A 25,122-nucleotide genomic window follows, 5' to 3' on the forward strand; every position below is an offset into this window, starting at 1 on the left:
CACTGTATGAGTGAATTCTACTCACCTGGTCTAAAACATTGGACAATTTGTTAATAAAACTAGCTGATCTTGTAAGATAAACCATTAATTGTCTAGGTTACACAGGTGCTGCCTTTTATACCTTTTGTTAATCTGGCTATTTGTGTCACAAGTGTTTAGTTAATCGTAAATCAAGGAAAAAACAGTTTTCTAGTAACACTGATGACTCATCATTTTGAGATATGTATTTATTTTCCTTGCATTCACAGGGCTATGTCAAGACTAAATTTAAAAATCAGCATTCCTCCCTTTTACCTCTTAAGGGCCTGTAGTTTATAAAGTAAAATAATTAGGTATCAAATATTTGATCCTCCTAAGATTCATCTTCAATGCACATTAAATCCCAGGGAAATATATTAGGTGTTTGGCAGTTTTGTCTCCTTTATTGACAGACAGCAGAACTTTGGCAATTTTATTTCTTTGACTGACAGGAAGCAGAACTTGGAAGCTTGACTGACAGACAACAGAACTTTATGGTTCCATGAAACAGCTTCCAGTGAACTAATATATGTGGTTTTCTCTTCATGACATCACATACCAGAAACAAAGTCCACCCTAAATTATGTATTACAAAGTCTACTTTTGCATACAAGATAGGAAAGAGTTCAATTTAATCTACCACTAAATGAGTAGGTAATTGACCCAAACTTTTTGGGCAAACTAGGCTTATCTTTGTGGTGGTTATTTGGGCTTGAACTTTCTTGAAGGAATGAAGTCCTGCTAATAGATATAGGAGGGGGAAGCAAGATAAACATTAGCATGCTGGCTGCTCTAAGATCAGTGAACTTGAAGATTTAAACTTGGTCCCAAATTCTTGAATAATAAATTAATTCATGTCTAGAGAAACCTATAGGTCTTGAACATGAAGAACCTGGCTAACTGTGGTCATAAGACCTCAGAGGCTGAGGCAATAGAAATTCAGTTCTTTTTAATGCTCCCAACTTTACAAGTGTAGTTTTCACATTAACAGGCAAAGTGGAGCAACTTCACAGTCATAATAGCAAGGGCTCCTCCAGTCACTTCCTTGTTCTAACTTCCTAATATGATGAGATCTGTGTGGGCCACTGCATTTTACCATCCTGTGCTCCTCACAGTGCCTGGACCAAAGAACATGCACTGAATAAATCTACACAAGACGCTGCCCTCAACATTCTTATTTAATCCTCACAACAGTCTTGTGAAACAGGAAGAGCAGCATCTCCATTTCACAGGAGATGAAGTTCCCAGACACCATGTCATCATTGTCACTAAGGCTCATTAGGCACTGACCATGTGCTAAGCACTGTGAATGTATTAACTAACTTGGCACAGTGATAAAGAATCTGACTGCCAGTGCAGGAGATGCAAAAGATGCGGGTTTGATCCCTGGGTCAGGAAGATGCCCTGAAGTCAGAAATGGCCACCCACTCCAGTATTCTTGCCTAGAAAATTCCATGGACAGAGGAGCCTGGTGGGCTATAGTCCATGGGGTCACAAAGAGTTGCACATGACCAAGTGACTGAGCACAACAATGCCCACAACATTAAGATCAGTTAGGTGTGAATAGAATCCTCATTTTACAGATAAGAAAACCAAAAAATAGAGAATTTAAGTAACAAACACATACATCTTAACATAACTATAAATAGTTATTACTATTAATAACTAGCACCAGTACTGAACCCAGGCAGTTGGCTCCAGAGTCCATACTTTTAAACCAAGGTAGACGACATCCTACCTTGAGATTTGCCTGCCCAATAGTGTCCACCTGCTTTGGCCTACAGTCCTGTGGCTAGTTGATGACTAGGCCAAGGATACTTCTGTCCGACCTCCAGCCCACTTCCTGTAACAGGTCCTGTCAATTATTACTTGCATATACAAAGCCACCCTGGGCCTCACAAAAAATCTAACCAACTAGACAAAGTGGGCATGTACACTGATGAACTAACTCCTCAAAGAAACCTAGTATGGAGGCTACCTTCCAAAATAGGATAGGTGAAAGACACAGAGTGGAAACATCAACCACTGGGAAACCTCCAGGGACACTCATATTGAGAAACTTACTACTGAGGATCAACCTGCTACGTACCACAAAGCCTCTTCTTACATGTCACCAAGTAAGGAAGTAAGTGTTAGTCGCCCAGTCGTGCCCAACTCTTTGCGACCTCATGAACTGCAGCCCACCAGAGTCTTCTGTCCATGAGATTTTCCAGGCAAGGATACTGGAATGGGTTGCTACATGTAACCAAAGTCCACTGTAAAACTATAGGGTTAATTTCATTGAAGAGGATATTTACATTTCATCAATCTTCTAATTAATTTATCATTACCATTTTAGATAAACCTCAAAGTGTCAACTTATGCCAGAAGCTCTGTGATTCCTGAAATGGATGGGAAATGAAAGAAACACACAGCTTGTCTCATAGAGAGAGATTCCATAAGAAGGTCCTTCCTAAAGAATAACTTAGCTTGTGGGCTGTGCTTAGTCACTCAGTCCTGTCTGACTTTTTGCGACCCCATGGACTGCAGCCCACTAGGTTCCTCTGCCCATGGGGATTTTCCAGGCAAGAATACTGAAGTGTGTTGCCGTGCCCTCCTCCAGGGGATCTTCCCAACTCAGGGATCGAACCCAGGTCTCCCACAGTGCAGGTGGATTCTTTATCATCTGAGCCACCAGGGAAGCTTGACACCATGTAACACAGCCAACATTTTATTTTTTTAATTTCTTTTTTAATTAGAGGAAAATTGCTTTACAATATTGTATTGGTTTCTGCCGTACAACAATGTGAGTTAGCCATAATTATACATATACCCCTTTCCTCTGGAGCCTCCCTCCGTCTCCCCATTGCACCCCTCTAGGTTATCACAAAGTGCCAGGCTGGGCTCCTTGTGTTTTATATCAACTTCCCCCCAGCTGTCTATTTTACACATGATCGTGTGTGTAGGTCCGTGCTACTCTCCTTCCCCTGCTGTGCCCAGAAATCCATTTTCTACATCTGAGTCTCCACTCCTTTCCTGCAAATAGGTTCATCAGTACCATTTTTTTTAGATTCCATGTATATGCATTAATATACAATATTTGTTTTTATCCATCTTTCTTACTTCATTCCGTATAACAGGCTATAGGTTCATCCACCTCACTACCACTAACTCAAGTAGTCAACAACATTGAAATACATTTCCATCAAATGTATGGTGTTTTGTATGCCAGGCCACAAATGGGTTCCTAAATTTTTCTGCAAAGTGAACATTTATTTTTCCACAAACACAAATTGGAATAAAAGCTTATATGCTTCTACATTCAGAATTTCTCTGGTAGGAGGAAAAATATCAGCTTTTTATAGAAAATGGATCAACACAGGACAGTGATTTTCTTCCAAGTATTTCCTCCATTTTCAGATATAAGTTATAATAAGGCACCAAATGGGTTTGTTAATCATTTTTACTGAGAAAACTTGGTGTCTGACTTACCTATTGAGTTTCTATCGAAGAACAATACCAGAGATCTCAAAACGGACTCTACCATTTTGTTGTGCAAAATTTGTGAAGACTGAACAAGGATGTAGAATAACAACAGAGATCTTGTGATGCCGAAAACGATGGTAAATACATTTAAACCTGAAATAAAGAAACATCACTCAGCACAAGATCTCTGCTTTTACTTCAACGATCCTAAAGCAGAGCAAACACTTCATAAGTGCATTATATATTTTATTCTACAATTTATGTATAAATTCATATATAATATAGAATAAATTTATACATATAACACATTCTATAAGAGTTTAATACAATCACAAATACATTTATAAAGAATATAAAAATCACTGTTTCTCATTAAATAGAAACCACATGGGGAAAACATCAGATGTAAGCTATAATTTCAGGCTTTCTTAACTCAATTACAAGTTCTAATAAAACTGAGAAGAAAGAAAATGATAAAATGCAGTCATCTTTTTTTTCTCTGAATATCAAATCTAATTACAGAATGTCTCACAATTTAAAAGTGAGGTATGTTTTGGTACCAAACAAAAGTTGGCTTTACGGCAATAAATAGTAGAGTGAATAATTCAGAAAATGAATATGTGCTGTGAAAGATTGATCACCCGAAATCACCCAATCAGAACAGCAGACAGAAACACAAATGTAAAAAAAAAAAAAAAGGCAATATAAGAGACCTATTTGATAATATAAAGCATGCCAATCTAGGCATAATAGAAATTCCTGAAGGAGAATAAAGAGGAAAAAAGGATTAAAATGTATTTGAAGAAACTATGGCAGAAAACTTTCCAAATATAAAGAAGGAAACGGATATTTTAGTACAGAAGCAGAGGGTCCCAAGTGAGATGAGCTTGAACAGACATAAACAAAGACATATATAATTAAAATGGGAAAAGTTAAAGAGAAGATTCAAAGGCAGCAAGAGAAAAACAAAAGTTAATTGCAAAGGAATCCCACCCCCACCCCCAGCCCACCCTGGGCCAAGGCTATTAGTTGCTATTTCTACAGAAAAGTTGCAGGCAAGACGGAATGGCAAGATATATTCAAAGTCCTAAAAGGGAAAAAAATCTGCAACCTAGCATACTCTATCCAGCAAGACAAGCACTTAAAAGAAGAGATAAAAGTTATCAGACCAGCAAACACCAAAACAATACCAAACTGTCCTAAAGGATATACTAAAAATGAAAATGAAAGTCGCTCAGTCTTGTCCAACTCTTTGTGACTCTGTGGACTACAGTCCATGGAATTCTCCAGGCCAGAATACTGGAGCGGGTAGCCTTTCCCTTCTCCAGGGGATCTTCCCAACCTAGGGATTGAACCCAGGTCTCCCACATTGCAGGCAGATTCTTTACCAGCTGAGTCACAAAGTCCAAGAATTACAGGAGTGAATACCCTATCCCTTCTCCAGTGAATCTTCCCAACTCAGGAATCAAACCGGGGTCTCCTGCATTGCAGGCAGATTCTTTACCAACTTAGTTATCAGGGAAGACACCCCCCCACCACCACCACACCATATATTATAAGGTCTTCTCTAAATAGAAAAAAAGCAAGAATCCATGGGAAAGAGAATATCATAGTTGGACAGTAAATCACTTAAATAAGCCAACACACAGATTAAACATTTTTTTTCTGTGAAATTGATGATAACCACAATGAACAGCAAAAGGATAAACATTAAGATGTATAAGAGACACATCAAAATCATAAAATGGGACAGGAGAGTATGAAAATGCAGATATTTTTTCAGAATGTGTTTAAGCCTATATGTTGTTAAGTCATGTTCGACTCTTGTGAACATATGGATTACAGCCCACCAGGCTCCTCTATCCATGGGACTTTCCAGGCAAGAATACTGGAATAAGTTGCCATTTCCTTCTCCAGGGGATCTTTCCCAACCCTAGAAGCCTTGTCTCCTGTATTGGCAGGTGGATTCTTTACCACTGAGTCACCAGGGAAGCCCTAAGCTTATATGACTACCAGTTTAAAGCAAGCAGATATAGGAAGAAGTTGACATAATTGAAAAAGAGGGTGACCATAAATCAAAAACATACAATATATTCACAAAGCCAAAAAGAAGAGAGTGGAAGCATAACACAAAAGAAAATCATCAAAACTAGAAAAGAAAAAAACAAAAGATAAGGAACAAAGAAGAAATAAAAATCAACAGGAAAACAAAGTTGAAGATGGTGATAAATATATACATATCAAAAATTACCTTAATTGTCAAAGAACTAAACACACAAAAGACACAAAGTGGCATACTGAATAAAAATAATAAGAGCATACAATATGCTGCTTATAAGAGACCTGCTTCAGGGCAAAGGACACACATAGATTGAAAGTGAGGGGATATAAATAGATATTTCATGAAATAACAAGAAAGTGGAGGCAACAATACTCATATCAGACAAAATAGACTTTAAAACAAAGACTATACAGAAAAATATAGAAAGACACTAGATAATGATGAAAAGATCATATAGGAAGATAGTGCACTTGTCAACATATATGCACCTAATATAGGAGCATCCAAATACATGGAACACATGCTAACGGACATAAAGGGAGAAATTGATGGGGATGGGATAATAGTAGGAGACTTTAAACACCCCACTCACATCAATTGACAAATCTTCTAGACAGAAAATCAAGCAACAGAGATCTTAAATGAAACAACAGAAAAATCAGACTTACTTAGATATTTCCAGGACATTATGTCCAAATAAACCCCCAAATACTCATTCTTTTCAAGTGCAGCTGGACCATTCTCTAGGATGGACCCATACTATAGCACAAAACAAGACTCAACAAATTTATGAGGACAGAAATTATTTCAAGCATCTTTTCTGACCACAACTGCATGAAACTGGAAATCAACCACAGGAAAATAAGGAAAGAAAGATTACATGGAAACTAAACAACATGCATTTGATGCTTTTTGTAAGGTCGGACCCCGAGGGCCATGATGGGCTGTCCCTCCTCTCCCTCCCAACAGCAAGAAGGTCCCTAAGGGAAGAATCCTCCCTGATCCCGGGGACCATTGACAGCACACTTCGCGGGGTGCCATGATGAGCTGCCCCTCCTCTCCCCTGCTGGTGGGGGAAGTCCCTACCCCATAACAGAGGGAGCCTCCAGAATCCCGGGGACCAATAACAGCACACTTCGCTGGCTAAAGCCGCCCCACCCCAGCCACGTAGAAGGACCTATCAGCTCACCACACCTCGGCCGGCAACCTATCCAAACCCCCATCCATTAACTTGGCCATCCCTCGGACGTGCATATATAAACAAACTTCTAACGCGGTCCCCACCCCCGGACTTCCTGGACCTGCCTCCTTCGGGTCTGGGAACCCAGCCCGGGAGTGCTTCCCCATTAAAAAGCCTGTTAGACACTCTTTTCGGGATCCTGGTCATCTTTACCTGACACTTTTGAACTGTGGTGTTGGAGAAGACTCTTGAGAGTCCTTTGGACTGCAAGGAGATCCAACCAGTCCATTCTGAGGAGATTAGCCCTGGGATTTCTTTGGAAGGAATGATGCTAAAGCTGAAACTCCAGTACTTTGGCCACCTCATGTGAAGAGTTGACTCATTGGAAAAGACTCTGATGCTGGGAGAGATTGGGGGCAGGAGGAGAAGGGGACGATCGAGGATGAGATGGCTAGATGGCATCACTGACTCTATGGACGTGAGTCTTGAGTAAACTCCGGGAGTTGGTGATGGACAGGGAGGCCTGGTGTGCTGTAATTCATGGGGTCGCAAAGAGTCGGACATGACTGAACTGAACTGAAACAACATGCTGGATTTTCCAGGTGATGCAGTGATAAAGAATCTGCCTACTGATGCAAGAGATGCAGGTTCAATCCTTGGGTCAGGAAGATTTCCTGGAGTAGGAAATAGCAACCCACTCCAGTATTCTTGTCTGGAAAATCTCATGGGCTGAGTAGCTTGGTGGGCTATAGTCCATGGGGTCACAAAGAGTCGACAGAGCTGAGCAATTAAGTGCAAACACATAAAAAAACATGCTACTAAGGAAAGAAAAAAGTATCAACGATTAAATCAAGGAGGAAATTTAAAAATACAAATGACAATGAAAACAGCCATACAAAATCTATAAGGTGCAGCAAAAGCAGTTCTTAGAGGGAAGTTCATAGTGACATAGGTCTTCTTCAAGAAACAAGAAAAACCTCAAATAAACAACCTAACCTACCACTGAAAAAAATTAGAAAAAGAAGAACAAAATCTAAAATCAGCAAAAGGATGGACATAATAAATATCAGAGAGGAAATAAATATTTTAAAAATAGAAAAAAAATCAATAAAACTAAGAGCTGGTTCTCTGAAAGGGTAAACAAAATTGACAAGCCTCTGGTTAGGCTTACCAAGATTAAAAGGAGAGAACCCAAATAAACAAAATAATAAATGAAAGAGGATAAGTAACAACTGATTCTACAGATATACAAATAAACCATGAACTGTATTTACCAACAAACTGGACAATCTATGAGAAGCGGACAAGTTTCTAGACACGTGTTGCTGCTGCTACTGCTGCTAAGTCTCTTCAGTCATGTCCAACTCTGTGTGACCCCACAGACAGCAACCCACCAGGCTCCCCTGTCTAAGGGATACTCCAGGCAAGAATCTTGGAGTAGGTTGCCATTTCCTTCTCCATTCTACAGCACATCAAAACTGAACCAAGAAGACATAGAAAATTCGAACAGACTGATCGCTAGAAATGAAATAGAATCTGCAATTGAAAAAAACAAAATCCCTACACACAAAAGTCCAGGACCAGATGGCTTCACAGGTGAACTTTACCCAACAAAAAAGGAGTAGCTTAAACCAATCCTCAAATTCTTCCGAAAGATTGAAGCAAAGGGAATATTCCCAAAGACATTCCATAAAGCCACCATCATCCTGATACCAAAACCAGTTAAAGATACTACCAAAAATGAAAATCATAGGATAATATCCTTGATGAATATAGATGCAAAAATTCTCAACAAAATATTAGCAAACTGAATCCAACAACACATAAAAAAATCATGCACTATGATCAAGTTGGATTTATCCCAGGGTTACAAGTATTGTTTAACATACACAAATCAATTGATATGATCCATCATATCAGTGAAAGAAAACACAAAAGCCACATGATCATCTTAATAAATACAGAAAAAGCATTTGATTAAATTGAACATCCATTCATGACCAAAAAAAAAAAAAAAAAAACATGAAATTAAGTACAGAGGAAATAAATCTCAACAGATGAAAACTATTTATGACAAAGTGAAAGTATAAGTCTTTCATTCATGTCCAACTCTGCAACTTCATGGACTGTATACAGACCACTAGGCTCCTCTGTCCATGGATTTTTCCAGGCAAGAATACTGGAATGAGTAGCTATTCCCTTCTCCAGGGAATCTTCCCAACCCAGGGATCATGCATTGCAGGCAGATTCTTTACCATCTGAGCCACCAGGGAAGCCCATTTATGACAAAGCACATGGCCAATATAATACTCAGTGGTGAAAAGCTGAGTCTCCCTGTTAAAATTTGGAGAAAGACGAGGATGCCCACTCTCACTACTTCTATGCAACATAGTACTGGAAGTCCTAGCTACAGCCATAAGACAAGAAAAAGAAATCAAACTTATCCACATTTGGAGGGAAGAGGTAAAACTGTAACTATATGCAGATGATAATATATATACAAAACTGTAAAGACTCCACACAAAAACTAATATAACTGGTAAATTAATTCAGCAAGGCAGAAGGATACAAGATTGATACACTGAACCATTATTTTTTATACTCATAATGAAACATTATAAAAGGATGTAAAAACAAATCAAAATCACATCAAAAAACTTAAAATACCCAGGAATAAACTTGACCAAGCAGGTGAAAGATTTATAAAACATTAAAAGAGGAAACTGAACATGATCCAAAGAAATGGAAAGATATTCCATGCTCTTGGATTGGAAGAATTAATACTGTTAATACTGTTAAAATGGCCATACTACCCAAAGCAATCTACAGATCTCTATCAAATTACCCATGAAATTTTTCATGAAACTATAACAAATATAGCTAAAATTTACATGGAACCACAAGAAATCTAGAACTGCCAAAGCAGTCCTGAGAATAAAGAACAAAGCAGGAGTCATAGCCCTCCCAGACTTCAGATGGTAGTACAAAGCTATAGTAATCAAAATGGTGTGGTTTTGGCACAAAAATAGACTATGAATAAATGGAACAGAGAGCCAAGAAATAAATGCATACACCTTCAACACCTGTTAAAATTAATCGTCAACAGAATAGGCAAGACTTGTATATTATATATAATGTATATTATAAAAGACAGTATCTTCAGTAAGTAGTTTTGGGAAAGTTGGGACAGCTGTATGTAAATCATTGATGTTAGAACAACTCTCACAGCATACACAAAAATAAACTCCAAATGACTTGAAGACTTAAATATGACATGACACCATAAGACTCCTAGAAGAGAACACAGGTAAAACTTCCTCTCACATAATTGTACCAATGATTTCTTAGGTCAGTCTCACAAGGTGATAGAAATAAAAGCAAAAAATAAACAAATGGGACCTAACCAAACTTATAAGCTTCCACACAGCAAAGGACACCATAAACAAAATGGAAAGACAACCTACAGACTGAGAGAAAATCTTTGAAAAATATGTGATTGACAAAGGATTAATTTTCAAAATCTAAAAATGGCTTATATAATTCAATGACAAGCAAACCTGCTCAAAAAAATGGACAGATGACTTAAATAGACATTTTTCCAAAGAAGACATACACAGATATATGCCAACAGGTCTATACAAAGATACTTAACATTGCTAGTGATGAAATGAAAAGCAAAACTACAATAAGGTACCATCATTCATAATGATGATCACTGAAAAATACAAATAACAGATGTTAAAGAGGCTGTGGTGAAAAGGGAACATATATCCACTGTTGGTAGTAATGTAAACTGAGGCCATCACTGTGGCAAACAGTGGAAGGTCCTCAAAAAACTAAAAATAAAGTTGCCATCATTTCAGTTCAGTTGCTCAGTCATATCCAACTCTTTCAGACACCATGGACTGCAGAACGTGAGGCTTCCCTGTCCATCATCAACATCCAGAGTTTACTCAAACTCATGTCCATTGAGTCAGTGATACCATTCAACCATCTCATCCTCTGTCATCCCTGTCTCCTCTGCCTTTAATCTTTCCCAGCATCAGGGTTTTTTCAAACAAGTCAGTTCTTTGCATCAGGTGGCCAAATTATTGGAGTTTCAGCTTCAACTTCAGTCCTTCCAATGAACATCCAGGACTGATCTCATTTAGGATGGACTGGTTGGATCTCCTTGCAGTCCAAGGGACTCTCAAGAGTCTTCTCCAACACCACAGTTCAAAAGCATCAATTCTTCAGTGCTCAGCTTTCTTCACAGTCCAACTCTCACATCCATACATGACCACTGGATAAACCATAGTCTTGACTAGATGGACCTTTGTTGGCAAAGTAATGTCTCTGCTTTTCAATATGCTATCTAGGTTGGTCTTAACTTTTCTTCCAAGGAGTAAGTGTCTTTTAATTTCATGGCCAGTGGCAACATCTTCAGTGATTTTTGAGCCCCCCAAAATAAAGTCTGACACTGTTTCCCCAACTATTTCCCATGAGGTAATGGGACAAGATGCCATGATCTTCATTTTCTGAATGTTGAGCTTTAAGCCAACTTTTTCACTCTCCACTTTCACTTTCATCAAGAGGCTCTTTAGTTCTTCTTTGCTTTCTGCCATAAGGGTGTTTTCATCTACATATCTGAGGTTACTGATATTTCTCCCAGCAATTTTGATTCCAGCTTGTGCTTCATCCAGCACAGCATTTCTCATGATGTACTCTGCATATAACTTAAATAAGCAGGGTGACAACATACAGCCTTGATATTCTCCTTTCCTGAATTGGAATCAGTCTGTTGTTCCATGTCCAGTTCTAACTGTTACTTCCTGATCTGTATACAGGTTTCTTAGGAGGCAGGTCAGGTGGTCTGATATTCTCATCTCTTTAAATTTTCTACAGTTTATTGTGATCCACACAGTCAACAGCTTTGGCATAGTCATTAAAGCAGAAGTATATGTTTTCTGGAATTCTCTTGTTTTTTCAATGATCCAACTGATGTTGGCAATCTGATCTCTGGTTCCTTTGCCTTTTCTAAATCCAACTTGGACATCTGGAAGTTCATGGTTAATGTGCTATTGAAGCCTAGCTTGGAGAATTTTGAGCATTACTTTACTAGCATGTGAGATGAGTGCAATTATGCAGTAGTTTGAGCATTCTTTGGCATTGCCTTTCTTTGGGATAGGAATGAAAACTGACCTTTTCCAGTCCTGTGGCCACTGCTGAGATTTCCAAATTTGCTGGCATATTGAGTGCAGCACTTTCACAGCATCATCTTTCAGGATTTAAAATAGCTCAACTGGAATTCCATCACCTCCACTAGCTTTGTTCATAGTGATGCTTCCTAAGGGCCACTTAACTTTGCATTCCAGGATGTCTGGCTCTAGGTGAGTGGTCACACCATCATGATTATCTTGGTTGTGAAGATCTTTTTTGCACAGTTCTGTGCATTCTTGCCACCTCTTCTTAATATCTTCTGTTTTTGTTAGGTCCATATCATTTCTGTCCTTTCTTGTGTCCATATTTGCACAAATGTTCCCATGGTATCTAATTTTCCTGACGAGACCTCTAATCTCCCATTCTATTGTTTTCCTCTATTTCGTTGCACTGATCACTGAGGAAGGCTTTCTTATCTCTCCTTGCTATTCTTTGAAACTCCGCATTTTAATGCGTATATCTTTCCTTTTCTCCTTTGCCTTTCACTTCTCCTTTTTTCAGAGCTATTTGTAAGGCCTCCTCAGACAACCAGTTTGCCTTTTTCATTTCTTTTTCTTGGATTGTCTTGACCTCTGCCTCCTGTATGTTACAAACCTCCATCCATAGTTCTTCAGGTACTCTATCAGATCTAATCCCTTGAATTTATTTCTCACTTCCACTGTACAATCATAAGGGATTTGATTTAGGTCATACCTGAATGGTCTAGTGGTTTTCCCCTACTTTCTTCATTTTAAGTCTGAAGTTGGCTCAGATCAGTTGATGATCTGAGCCATAGTCAGCTCCTGGTCTTATTTTTGCTGACCGTATAGAGCTTCTCCATCTTTGGCTGCAAAGAATATAATCAATCTGATTTTGGTATTGACCATCTGGTGATGACCATGTGTAAAGTTGCCATATGATCCTGCAATCCCACTTCTAGGCATATATCCAAAGAAAACTAATTTGAAATGATACATGCACACTGTGTTCACTGCATTACTATTTACAGTAGTCAAGACATAGAAACAGTCTAAATGTCCATCAACAGATAAATGGAAAAGATGTAGTATATACATAAACATATATAATAGGATACTGAAAGTATACACACACACACAAGCACATATAATGGAACACTGATCAGCCATAAAAGGAATGAAATAATGTAGCATGAAAATTTCAGCAACATGAATGGGCCTAGAGATTATCATGCTAAGTGAAGTAAATCAGGAAGAGAAAGACAAACATCATATCACTTACATGTGGAATCTAAAATATGATACAAATAAACTTATCTACAAAACAGAAACAGACCCACAGAGAGAGCATACCTGTGGTTTCCAAGGGGAAGGAGGGTGGGGGAGGGTGGACTGGGAGTCTGGAGTGAGCACATGGAAACTATTATACAGAGAGTGGATAACAAGATCCTACTGCAGAGCACAGGGAATGGTATTTCATTGTCTGTAACAAACCATAATGACATATAATATGAAAAAGAATAAATGTAGCCTTTGACTGTGTGGATCACAATAAACTGTGGAAAATTCTGAAAGAGATGCGAATATCAGACCACCTGACTTGCCTGTTGAGAAACCTATGTGCAGGTCAGGAAGCAACAGTTAGACTGGACATGAAACAACAGACTGGTTCCAAATAGGAAAAGGAGTAAGTCAAGGCTGTATATTGTCACCCTGCTTATTTAATTTATATGCAGAGTACATCATGAGAAACACTGGGCTGGAAGAAGCACAAGCTGGAATCAAGATTGCTGGGAGAAATATCAATAACCTCAGATATGCAGATGACACCACCCTTATGGCAAAAAGTGAAGAGGAACTCAAAAGCCTCTTGATGAAGGTGAAAGTGGAGAGTGAAAAAGTTGGCTTAAAGCTCAACATTCAGAAAACGAAGATCATGGCATCTAATCCCATCACTTCAAGGGAAATAGATGGGGAAACAGTGGAAACAGTGTCAGACTTTATTTTTGGGGGCTCAAAAATCACTGAAGATGTTGCCACTGGCCATGAAATTAAAAGACACTTACTCCTTGGAAGAAAAGTTAAGACCAACCTAGATAGCATATTGAAAAGCAGAGACATTACTTTGCCAACAAAGGTCCATCTAGTCAAGACTATGGTTTATCCAGTGGTCATGTATGGATGTGAGAGTTGGACTGTGAAAAAAGCTGAGCACCGAAGAATTGATGCTTTTGAACTGTGGTGTTGGAGAAGACTCTTGAGAGTCCCGTGAACTGCAAGGAGATCCAACTAGTCCATTATAAAGGATATCAGCCCTGGGTATTCTTTGGAAGGAATGATGCTAAAGCTGAAACTCCAGTACTTTGGCCACCTGATGTGAAGATTTGACTCATTGGAAAAGACTCTGATGCTGAGAGGGATTGGGGGCAGGAGGAAAAGGGGACAACAGAGGATGAGATGGCTGGATGGCATCACTGACTCAATGGACGTGAGTTTGAGTGAACCCGGGAGATGGTGATGGACAGGAAGGCCTGGCATACTGCAATTCATGGGGTCGCAAAGAGTCGGACAAGATTGAGTGACTAAACTGAACTGAGTCATATATAGCAATGACATACAATATGAAAAAGAATATATATGCACATATATATTCATATATGCATATATAGCATATATACATATATAGCAATCTATATATATGAAACTGAATCACTTTACTATACAGCAGAAATCAACACAACTATACTAAATCAACTACACATCAATAAAATAAATGTTAAAAGTCTTCATTCAATCTCTTTCTTCTAGTCAATTTTAAAAATAATCATTCCAATTAATTCACAGAGTAAATGCAACTCAGACTTAATCTGTTAAGACATTACTGAATTACTCCTGGAAGCCCTAGTTGCTAGCTGAAAGCAGTTCACACTCCTGTATAATAGTGTAGAAGATTCAACTTTACCTGAATAAACTACTAAGTACCAGTTCAGATCGATCATCTTCGTTCCATTTCCTTGTCTACTAACATTGATGTCATGTTCATTCGCCCTATGGAATAGGGAAGAGAAAAAAAAAAAACACAATAGATAGAATTAGGTAAAGACACAAAAAAGTTAACCTCAATTTAGGAGATATGGTTTATGCTGGAAAACCATTCCCAGCTCATGGGGCCTAGTGTCCCTCTATCTTATAAAAATTCAACTTGAATCATGAGTTTCAGTTCTCAAACTGTTTGCAAGGAAGCTGCTGGTGATCAGACATGGGGACAGACCATGGGAGGGTCATATTCCACCAGCAAGAACTTTTTCTTCAGGTAAACTACATGAGGGTCAGAAGAGGAGGCTGAACAAGCTCCACCGCCCGCCCTGGCTCTGGGGGAAGGGGGGGTTCCTGTAGACTTTCAGCACTTTGGGTCAGACCAGGAATCACTCACCAGTCTAAAAGCCACCAATCCTGCAGGACGTAGGCAGCCTGGATCAGGAAACAACAGTCACTCACTCAAACACTGACATTACTGAGCCCTCACACCCCACTCACTAGGATGGGGGAAGGAAAGGCTCCAGAACACAGAGACGGTCCTTCCGGCTTGGTCTGCACCAAGTCCCACAGATGACCACAAGTCAGGGGAGGGCATGCTTCATTTTAATATCTCCAAAAGACATTGTTCTTTTTCTAGAAGCTCTCTGTCATGTACACACAACACCAGTAAAGCTCACTTATTTAGCTCCCCACACAAAAAAATGCTTTTCAATGCAAATCCAGACAAACTGCAAATACAGTAATAATAGTGTAAATGTTGGAGTTTTTCAAATGAAAGAAACTTAACAGGTACTGTGATGGTCAGTTTCCTATGTCAGCTTGGCCAGGCCAGTCTCCAGTGATTCAGACACTGGTCTAGACGTTGCCATGAAGGTATTTTGTGAATGTGGCTCACATCCATCATGAGAATGGAAGTAGAGGGGATCACCCTCAACACTGTGGTGGCCTCATCCAGTCACTCAAAGGCTTGAAGAGAAAAACCTGAGGCTTCCTGGAGCAGAAAGAAATTCTGCCTCAAGACAGCAGGGTCAGCTCCTGCCTGAGGTTCCAGCCTGCAGGCCTGCCTTCCTGATTTCACATTCAGCAATCTAGATCCCACAGCCTCACAGGCCAGTTCTTTAAGATATATATCTTCATATACATACTAAGAATAATGATAAATAAAGTACAAATAATATGTAAATACCAAACTGAGGACACACACGAAAATAAATGTCCTTATTTACCTGAGCTGCGATGTTCATTAGAATAAAGAAAATGATGATAAACCAGTGAGCACCAGCTGTGAAGTAATTCTTGTAGGTCTTACAACCAACTTGTCCCTTTGAATAGTCCTCCAGGGGTAGTTTAACCAGTATATCCTCAGTCTGTGAGGGGAAAAAATGGCAGTGAGAGATAAAACATTAAGTAATTAATCCCCAAATATCAAAAGTTCAACAGTAACTTTCACTGCAAAAAGGTGGGGACACACACAAAACTCATATGCTGGCAGGAGTGAAAGATAATCTGTCTTCTAAAGATGGTGTGGAAATATCTGACAAACCATATATGCATTTATGCTTGAACCCAGCCATCCCACTCCTAGGAATCCATTAGAAAAAAAAAAAAACACACACACACACACGTCATCTGCATGAGGCTATTCACGGTTGCATAGTTTTGCTTAAAGTCAATCAGACTCTCAACACAAGCACACCATACCCAATTCAAGTATAAATGCAGAAGCTTGTTCAAAATAACACACAAAATGATATGGAACTAATGTTTAGCTCTTAATCTTTTGTCACTCAATGATGGAAACATAGAACATAACTGAGCCTCAAAATACTAGCCAAATGCAGTAAATTGAGCTTGCATAGCAAGTTGGAGTAAGGTGAATCTGGGTGGCAGGGGGCAGCACGTGATCAAAATCTATGTGGTTCCTGAATTTCAGAGAGTGATTCCTGAGTGTGGAATGTGAGGGACTAATCTGAACACTTATCAGAATCATCCAGGCTCCTGGGTTTGGATGTCAAGGAGGACCTGTGTATGTATAACCAGAGCAGACTGAACGCCCATGAAGCTACCAAGAGCAGACACATCTGTGCATGTTGCATGATAAGAAACTCACATCATGGTCCTCTGGGGCCACATCTTCCACTGACAGTGTGGAGGACTCTTGAGGCTGGTCTGGAGACTTGGAAGATGGTTCAGACTCCTCAGTCTTCTTCTTTGAAAGGGAGCCAGAATCTATTCCGGATTTCAGGAGGAACTCAGTGTAGGGCCCCTTTTGCACCATTTCACCCTAAGATTAAAAAAAAAAAATTGAAAGGCATGTATTTGCATTTGGTAATATCAATCTAATATAAATGCTAATCAAGAGAAGTAAAGGGAACTTAAGTTATGAGTTTTGTAAGAAAGTGATCATTAGGTCTGAAATTCTGGTGGACAAATCTAGTTCAGTTCAGCTTGACACAGTACTGAGCATTGTGTTCTCTGCCAAACCCTGTGTTAGGTGCTGGGGGATATGAAAGAAATGTGTGCTCATGTGTTAAAGATGGAGACCATTAACATAAAAAAATGGCAGGCCACTCCAGTATTCTTGCCTGGAAAATCCCATGGACAGAGGAGCTGGGTGGGCTATAGTCCATGGGGTTGCAAAGAGTCAGGCATGACTGAGCAACTAAGAAACAACATGTTTGAGAAATCTGAGCCCCACATTCCTAGGGGAGTGGAGAATCTACACATGGAACTACTTCTAGGGAGATAGAGGTTCTGCATTTTAATAATCTTTCCCAGAGTAGAAGTTCACTTGATAAGTGAGGGATCTGGCCACGGGCCTGTGGAGTAGACAAGGGTTTAGGACACTGTTGCTGAGGCCCAGAGGCAAACAAGCCAAGACTGAAGCATCAACCAACCAGTAAGCCTGAAATATTCTCATTTATCTCCAGTCCACCGCCAACCATGCTACGAGTTGCGGATTGAATGGTGGCCCCCAAAAAGTATGTTCAAGCCCTAAGCATGGCATCTGTGGATATGATATTATTTAGATATAGGCTCTTTACAGATGTAATCAAGTTAAGATGAGATCATACTGGAACAGGGTGACCCTACATCCAGTAATACTGATGTCCTTATGAGAAGAGACCCAGACAGACACGGGGAAAATGGCCATGGAACATCAGAGGCAGAAACCACAGTGCTGCAGCTGGAAGCCAAGGAAAACCAAGGGAAGCAGATGAGCACCAGAGACTGGAGGGGAGGACTCTCTGCTGGAGTCTTCAGAGAGAGCACGGCCCTGCCAGCGCCTGGATTTGGGACCCATAGCCTCCAGATAGGGGAAATGACAAACTTCTTTTAAGTCACCCAGTTTGCGGTGCTTTGTTACAGCAGCTCTAGAAACTGACATCCTAGCTTAAGCCCATGCTGCTGTCTCCTCAGCTTTACTAAAAGACTTGTAACTGCTTTTGCCGTCCCCTTTCCAGTGCATCAGAGGACTCTCTTAATTCCCACAGCAGACCACATCCCTCCTCTGCTCTGGACCATCCAAGGGTTCCATCCCACTTCCAGTCCTCTGCCCATTGCTCAGAGACCAGCTCCCTCCCGTCCCCCTGCTCACTCTCCTCAGACACGCTGGTCTTCCTACTGTTCCTCCAGCCTGCTAGGTCAGCTCCTTCCTGAGGACCCCCTGCCTCAGATTCACTTCCCCAGGTGACTGTGTGGCTTCCACCTGCATGTCACTCAGACCCCATGAGGCAGCAGCTCCTCAGATAGGCCAAGATGTCACCCTTTCTGTCACATCCTCCCCATAACAACAGGAGCCCTGTGAAGGCAGGGCCTTGTCCTCCTGCCGCACAGGCCCCCACACGTATCAGGCACATAGAGACCTGGGCAGGGAGACCAGAAACTGGAGACACCAGTAGCGAGGACGTCTCTGAACCGGGTGCTTAGCTACCCAGTCTCGCTTCTGGAGTTAATGGAAGATGCTGTTTAGCAAACTGCGTTTGACTATCACATGGTTACAAACGGTCTTAGTATCTGTAATTTCCAAACTAGTATACTTTGACTTAAATCCTGGAAGAGAAAAACAAAATCTTGTACATAAAATAGCATTATTATCCTTAACAAATATCATTAGAACAGTGATGACTCAGTAATTCTATGGTAGCACTTTTATACACTTTAGGGTTTCTGTGGCTTACAGCATAATAGTGACATTTCTATGGTCTTTTAATTCATCCTCAGAGGCACAAGTACCACCAGCTCTGGGAAAAAGGGGGCAAAAACTGAGGGAGAAGAGGGCATTTATCATGAATCTGAGGAGAGTGACCTATTGAGAGGATCTGACCTTCAACACAGTGCTAGCAAGCTCCACAGATTTCTAGAAAATACTTACATTTTCCAATGTCACAATCTCACTTGCAGCTTTTAGGTACTGCAACTGATGAGTCACTAAAATTGTGATCTTATCTTTCAATGCTTGGCAAATACACCTACAAATATAAAAGGTATAGCATGCAAAAGCACATTAATGGGGATACTCCAAAGTAAAAACTTATACTTTTAAAGCATAGTGAGACAAAGACAACACATTAGTCAAAGATCTGTAGTTTAAATACCAAATAAATGACAAAATTTAATACAAACATAAATCAATGAATTTGGCAAGGTCTTCAAATTCATCAGCAGCAAACTTGACTCCAGCTCCACTAAAAAAAATTCTATGAAACGAGTCACCAACCTAGGTTCAATGAATGATACTGGATGCTTGGGGCCGGTACACTGGGACGACACAGAGGGATGGTACGGGGAGGGAGGAGGGAGGGGGGGTTCAGGATGGAGAACACGTGTATACCTGTGGTGGATACATGTTGATGTATGGCAAAACCAATACAATATTGTAGAGTAATTAACCTCCAATTAAAATAAATAAATTTATTTTTTAAAAAAATTCTAAAAAGCAGTCCAGTGAAGGAGGTACCAAGAGCTAAATTCTTTTGCCTAAAACTCAGCTTAGAATTTTTATATTTCATAAGGAAAAGCAATTGAGCAACACTGAGATTCCAAAACTCAACTGAACTAAAACACTGTTATTTCTATGTGAGAATAGAACAGGAATCTATGTCATATAAAAATGGTACAGGATGCTCGGGGCTGGTGCACTGGGATGACCCAGAGGGATGGTACGGAGAGGGAGGTGGGAGGGGGGGTTCAGGATGGGGAACATGTGTACACCCGTGGCAGATTCATGTTAATGTATGGCAAAACCAATACAATATTGTAAAGTAATTAGCCTCCAATTAAAATAAATAAATTTATATTAAAAAAACAAAATAAAATTATTTAACTCCTTGAAAAAAAAGTGTACATTTTTAGGCAGTTTTTTGTGTGATTATTTATGATTTATGATGTACAGATTAATGACAAAAATGAATAGTTTCTTGATAACCTTTGCCAGAGTGCATATTTTAGACCCTTCCCCCCAAATAATATTAGACAGAAAATGAACGCTGGCGTGGCCTCCATCAGTCTCTTCAACATTCCCAGTCCCATTCAGGAAGCAATTCTTCTTTCATTAGGACTGAACATCTTCCAAACACGGAAAGGAAAGAATAGAATCCAAATGGCCCAAATCGGAGTGGAAATCAACCAACAAATCAAAAGACAAACCAATTCTCTTAGCCAAGACCCCTGTGTGGTCAGACCACCCAAGATGGCTCTTCTCGTCTCCTCTCTACATCCTCTGCCTGACCAGTGCCTGCTTCAACTACATCTCCTCATGTGACTGACCTTCCGATATGCTTGTCCCAGAGCCCAGCAAATGGCTGTTCTAGCTTTAGATCAGAACCCTCCACTATGCTTGTCAAAGGGCCAGGAGGGGCATGACCCTCTGCTGGTTTCCATGGTAACCAACAAGCCAACTGGATGTCAATTCCCCTGAAACTGGTAATTACCTCCTGCCTGTTTAGAGCAACAGCTGCCACCAAGTTCTGCCGAGGTGTAACCCAACAATCCCCTCACTATCCCTCACTTTATTTACTGTGTCCTTTCACAGTAACCCCTCAATCTACTCCTCATTTTAAATGCAGACTCCAAGGGACTCAACCCCAGTTTCATCCCACTGGGTCCAAACCCCTCCAGGAAGTTATTGCCTGGGTCCAGGACCCTGGTGACTGGGCAGGGCTCCAGAGAGGTAACCTGGGAGCCCAAGCCCCTTGCAGAGCAAATCTCAGGAACAAGGGCCAGAGCTCAGCCGGTGAGTGAGTCAGATGGAGTCTGGAGGCAGCAGGCTGCAGCTCAGTCCCTCTCATGAGACTGATGACATCAGACAAGCTACTAAACCTCAGTTTCTCCATCTCAAACAACATCAATGACAACTCACCCCCATGTTCTGAGAAATCAAACCACCAATCTGCCCAGTAAAGGTCAGCCCCCATCCCCACTCCTCCCTAACCATGGGCCATCATGTGCTTTGGACTCAGGACAGAAAAGTCCTAAGGGGACACTCTGGACACTGGGTCTGTGATCAGAAGCAAGACCTCAGGATGTAGACACAAACACCATCGCTTCATTAAGTCCAAAAGGATTCATTTTTACCTTTTGAGATGTCTTAGTTTAATGTTTGTACCTAAGTTTCATGATGAATAAGCCCTCTTCAGTCTTAGTACTAAAGCTTTTTTTTTTTTTTAATCTCCTCACCTTTTTTTCTTTAAATTTTAAAATCTTTCATTCTTACATGTGTTCCCAAACATGAACACCCCTCCGACCGACCTCCCTATAACATCTCTCTGGGTCATCCCCATGCACCAGCCCCAAGCATGCTGTATCCTGCGTCAGACATAGATTAGCGATTCAATTCTTACATGATAGTATACATGATAGGATGCCATTCTCCCAAATCACCCCACCCTCTCCCTCTCCCTCTGAGTCCAAAAGTCCGTTATACACATCTATGTCTTTTTTGCTGTCTTGCATACAGGGTCGTCATTGCCATCTTTCTAAATTCCATATATATGTGTTAGTATACTGTATTGGTGTTTTTCTTTCTGGCTTACTTCACTCTGTATAATCGGCTCCAGTTTCATCCATCTCATCAGAACTGATTCAAATGAATTCTTTTTAATGGCTGAGTAATACTCCATTGTGTATATGTACCACAGCTTTCTTATCCATTCACCTGCTGATGGACATCTAGGTTGTTTCCATGTCCTGGCTATTATAAACAGTGCTGCGATGAACATTGGGGTACATGTGTCTCTTTCAATTCTGGTTTCCTCGGTATGTATGCCCAGCAGTGGGATTGCTGGGTCATAAGGGAGTTCTATTTGCAATTTTTTAAGGAATCTCCACACTGTTCTCCATAGTGGCTGTACTAGTTTGCATTCCCACCAACAGTGTAGGAGGGTTCCCTTTTCTCCACACCCTCTCCAGCATTTATTGCTTGCAGATTTTTGGATCACAGCCATTCTGACTGGTGTGAAGTGGTACCTCATTGTGGTTTTGATTTGCATTTCTCTAATAATGAGTGATGTTGAGCATCTTTTCATGTGTTTGTTAGCCATCCGTATGTCTTCTTTGGAGAAATGTCTATTTAGTTCTTTGGCCCATTTTTTGATTGGGTCATTTATTTTCCTGGAATTGAGCTGCATAAGTTGCTTGTATATTTTTGAGATTAGTTGTTTGTCAGTTGTTTCATTTGCTATTATTTTCTCCCATTCAGAAGGCTGTCTTTTCACCTTGCTGATATTTTCCTTTGTTGTGCAGAAGCTTTTAATTTTAATTAGATCCCATTTGTTTATTTTTGCTTTTATTTCCAGAATTCTGGGACGTGGATCATAGAGGATCCTGCTGTGATTTATGTCGGAGAGTATTTTGCCTACGTTCTCCTCTAGGAGTTTTATAGTTTCTGGTCTTACATTTAGGTCTTTAATCCATTTTGAGTTTATTTTTGTGTGTGGTGTTAGAAAGTGACCTAGTTTCATTCTTTTACAAGTGGTTGACCAGTTTTTCCAGCACCACTTGTTAAAGAGATTGTCTTTACTCCATTGTATATTCTTGCCTCCTTTGTTGAAGATAAGGTGTCCATATGTGTGTGGATTTATCTCTGGGCTTTCTATTTTGTTCCATTGATCTATATTTCTGTCTTTGTGCCAGTATCATACTGTTTTGATGACTGTGGCTTTGTAGTAGAGCTTGAAGTCAGGCAAGTTGATTCCTCTAGTTCCATTCTTCTTTCTCAAGATTGCTTTGGCAATTCTAGGTTTTTTGTATTTCCATACAAATCTTGAAATGATTTGTTCTAGTTCTGTGAAAAATATGGCTGGTAGCTTGACAGCGATTGCATTGAATTTGTAAATTGCTTTGGGTAGTATACTCATTTTCACTATATTGATTCTTTGGATCCATGAACATGGTATATTTCTCCATCTATTAGTGTCCTCTTTGATTTCTTTCATCAGTGTTTTACAGTTTTCTATATATAGGTCTTTAGTTTCTTTAGGTAGATATATTCCTAAGTATTTTATTCTTTTTGTTGCAATGGTGAATGGAATTGTTTCCTTGATTTCTTTTTCTACTTTCTCATTATTAGTGTATAGGAATGCAAGGGATTTTGTAACTGTTTCTCCTTAATTTATAATTACTTGCCAATTGTCCCTGAAAGTGGTTGTAAATCAAATCTGATAGGCTGCTATGTCTAAGATAGAGCAACCCAAAAGTTGTAAAATGTTTTCTTCCTAATATTCCATCACATATAATGTAATATAAGTAATTCCAAAGAGACCAACTAATGGCTTTGAATTTTTTCTAAATAATACTTTTATTAAGCATTATTTATTTAGCATTATTATTGAGGACTGTGGGAAGACAGAGGGCACAGGCACTCCTTGGAGGAGCAGGAGGCAAAGCCAGGACACACCTTTCACCTTCCTTCTGTGTCCTGGTGCACTGCTCCCTGGCTCTGGGACAGAGGGACCAGTAGGTACAGATAGACAGGGTGAGAAAGGAGCCCCACAGAGGCAGGATAGCTGGACACCAAGTGAGTAAGAGGACGAGCTGGAAAGACTGATGGGGGCAGATGGCAAATAAGCCTGTTCTCTGAGGACCTGGAACTGCTTCCTGAATGTGGGGTGGGGAGGTGGTGGCCTGTGAAGGGCTGGACCAGGACAGTGAGCTGTGTAGACAGGAGGGCATGCTGTATAGACAGGAGGGTGTGCTGTGTAGACAGCAGTGTGGCTGTCTGATCAGGACAGACCTGAAGAGCTGATGACCAGGAGGTGAGGGTCTGGTAATGTGGGGCTGAAACACGTTGGGATCCATAGCATGGTGAGACAGCATCAGTTCACCTAAGGCCTCTCACCTTCTTTAAGTCACAGAACCCACTTAGTGTTCAAGCATAAAGCAGTAAAACTTTAACAGCCTTGGATATAGCCTCACTACTGAAGGAAATGCTTAATGTCAAGTAGAAGTACAATTCATTAACTTTTAATAAAAGCCTCCAGCTGTCATTTCTGCTTCTATTCAGCACTTACTATCCTGTGTTGAAACTCTCTAAAGCTTGACTTTGCTGACCTTTACCCAGGCATCTGTCTTAACAAGCTCCACATAGACACAGGTTCCTCAGAGGCAGAAATAAGAGCTGGGCATCCTAGTCTCCCTTATTCTGCCAAGTGTGGTCCTTCCCCTCTTCTAGCTCACCGTCCTCCTTGTAAACCAAGAGGTTCTGTGCAGGGACATCTGTAAGGGTATCTAACTCAGTGGACACAGCAGGGTGTTAATGAGTGCAGCTAGAAGGCTCACTGGCTTTAATAGGGTGAACAGCAAGGGAACTAACTCTGGGGGGAGATGTGGAGGCTGTTTCAGCAAAAGCAAGTTCATGAGCCTTGCAAGGAGGCCAATTTAGACTCCATCAAAGGCCTCAGTCAGTATATGTTAAGACATATTATACACAGAAAAGCATCGTAATTGTTCTACTTCAGGGGTTCTATGGCCAAGCAAGAGCCACTGACACCAAATTCCAGAATCACAAATTGAGAGTCAGGATTTAAGAAAGATTCTAGATAACTAGATTCACTTAAGTTAACCCGGTATTGTGGGTCTAAGTATTAATTCCACAAGCATCCATGAAGCGCCATTAAATGATTGAAGCCATACTCTGATATCGAGTATGGCTCTGATAAGTTATTCCTGAATTCTAGACTTTGCTAAGTATTTTCAGACCTACA

General features: G+C 40.3%; 1 protein-coding gene across 1 annotated transcript in view; it reads left to right on the forward strand.

Annotated features, from left to right (window-relative positions):
- The window catches only part of LOC128057705 (ATP-binding cassette sub-family C member 4-like), a 390,282-nt gene that overhangs the window by 228,494 nt on the left and 136,666 nt on the right, over positions 1-25,122 (forward strand). The gene's annotated exons all lie outside the window — the stretch shown is intronic.

This window comes from Budorcas taxicolor, chromosome 12, assembly GCF_023091745.1.
Source record: "Budorcas taxicolor isolate Tak-1 chromosome 12, Takin1.1, whole genome shotgun sequence".
NCBI classification, from domain to species: domain Eukaryota; kingdom Metazoa; phylum Chordata; class Mammalia; order Artiodactyla; family Bovidae; genus Budorcas; species Budorcas taxicolor.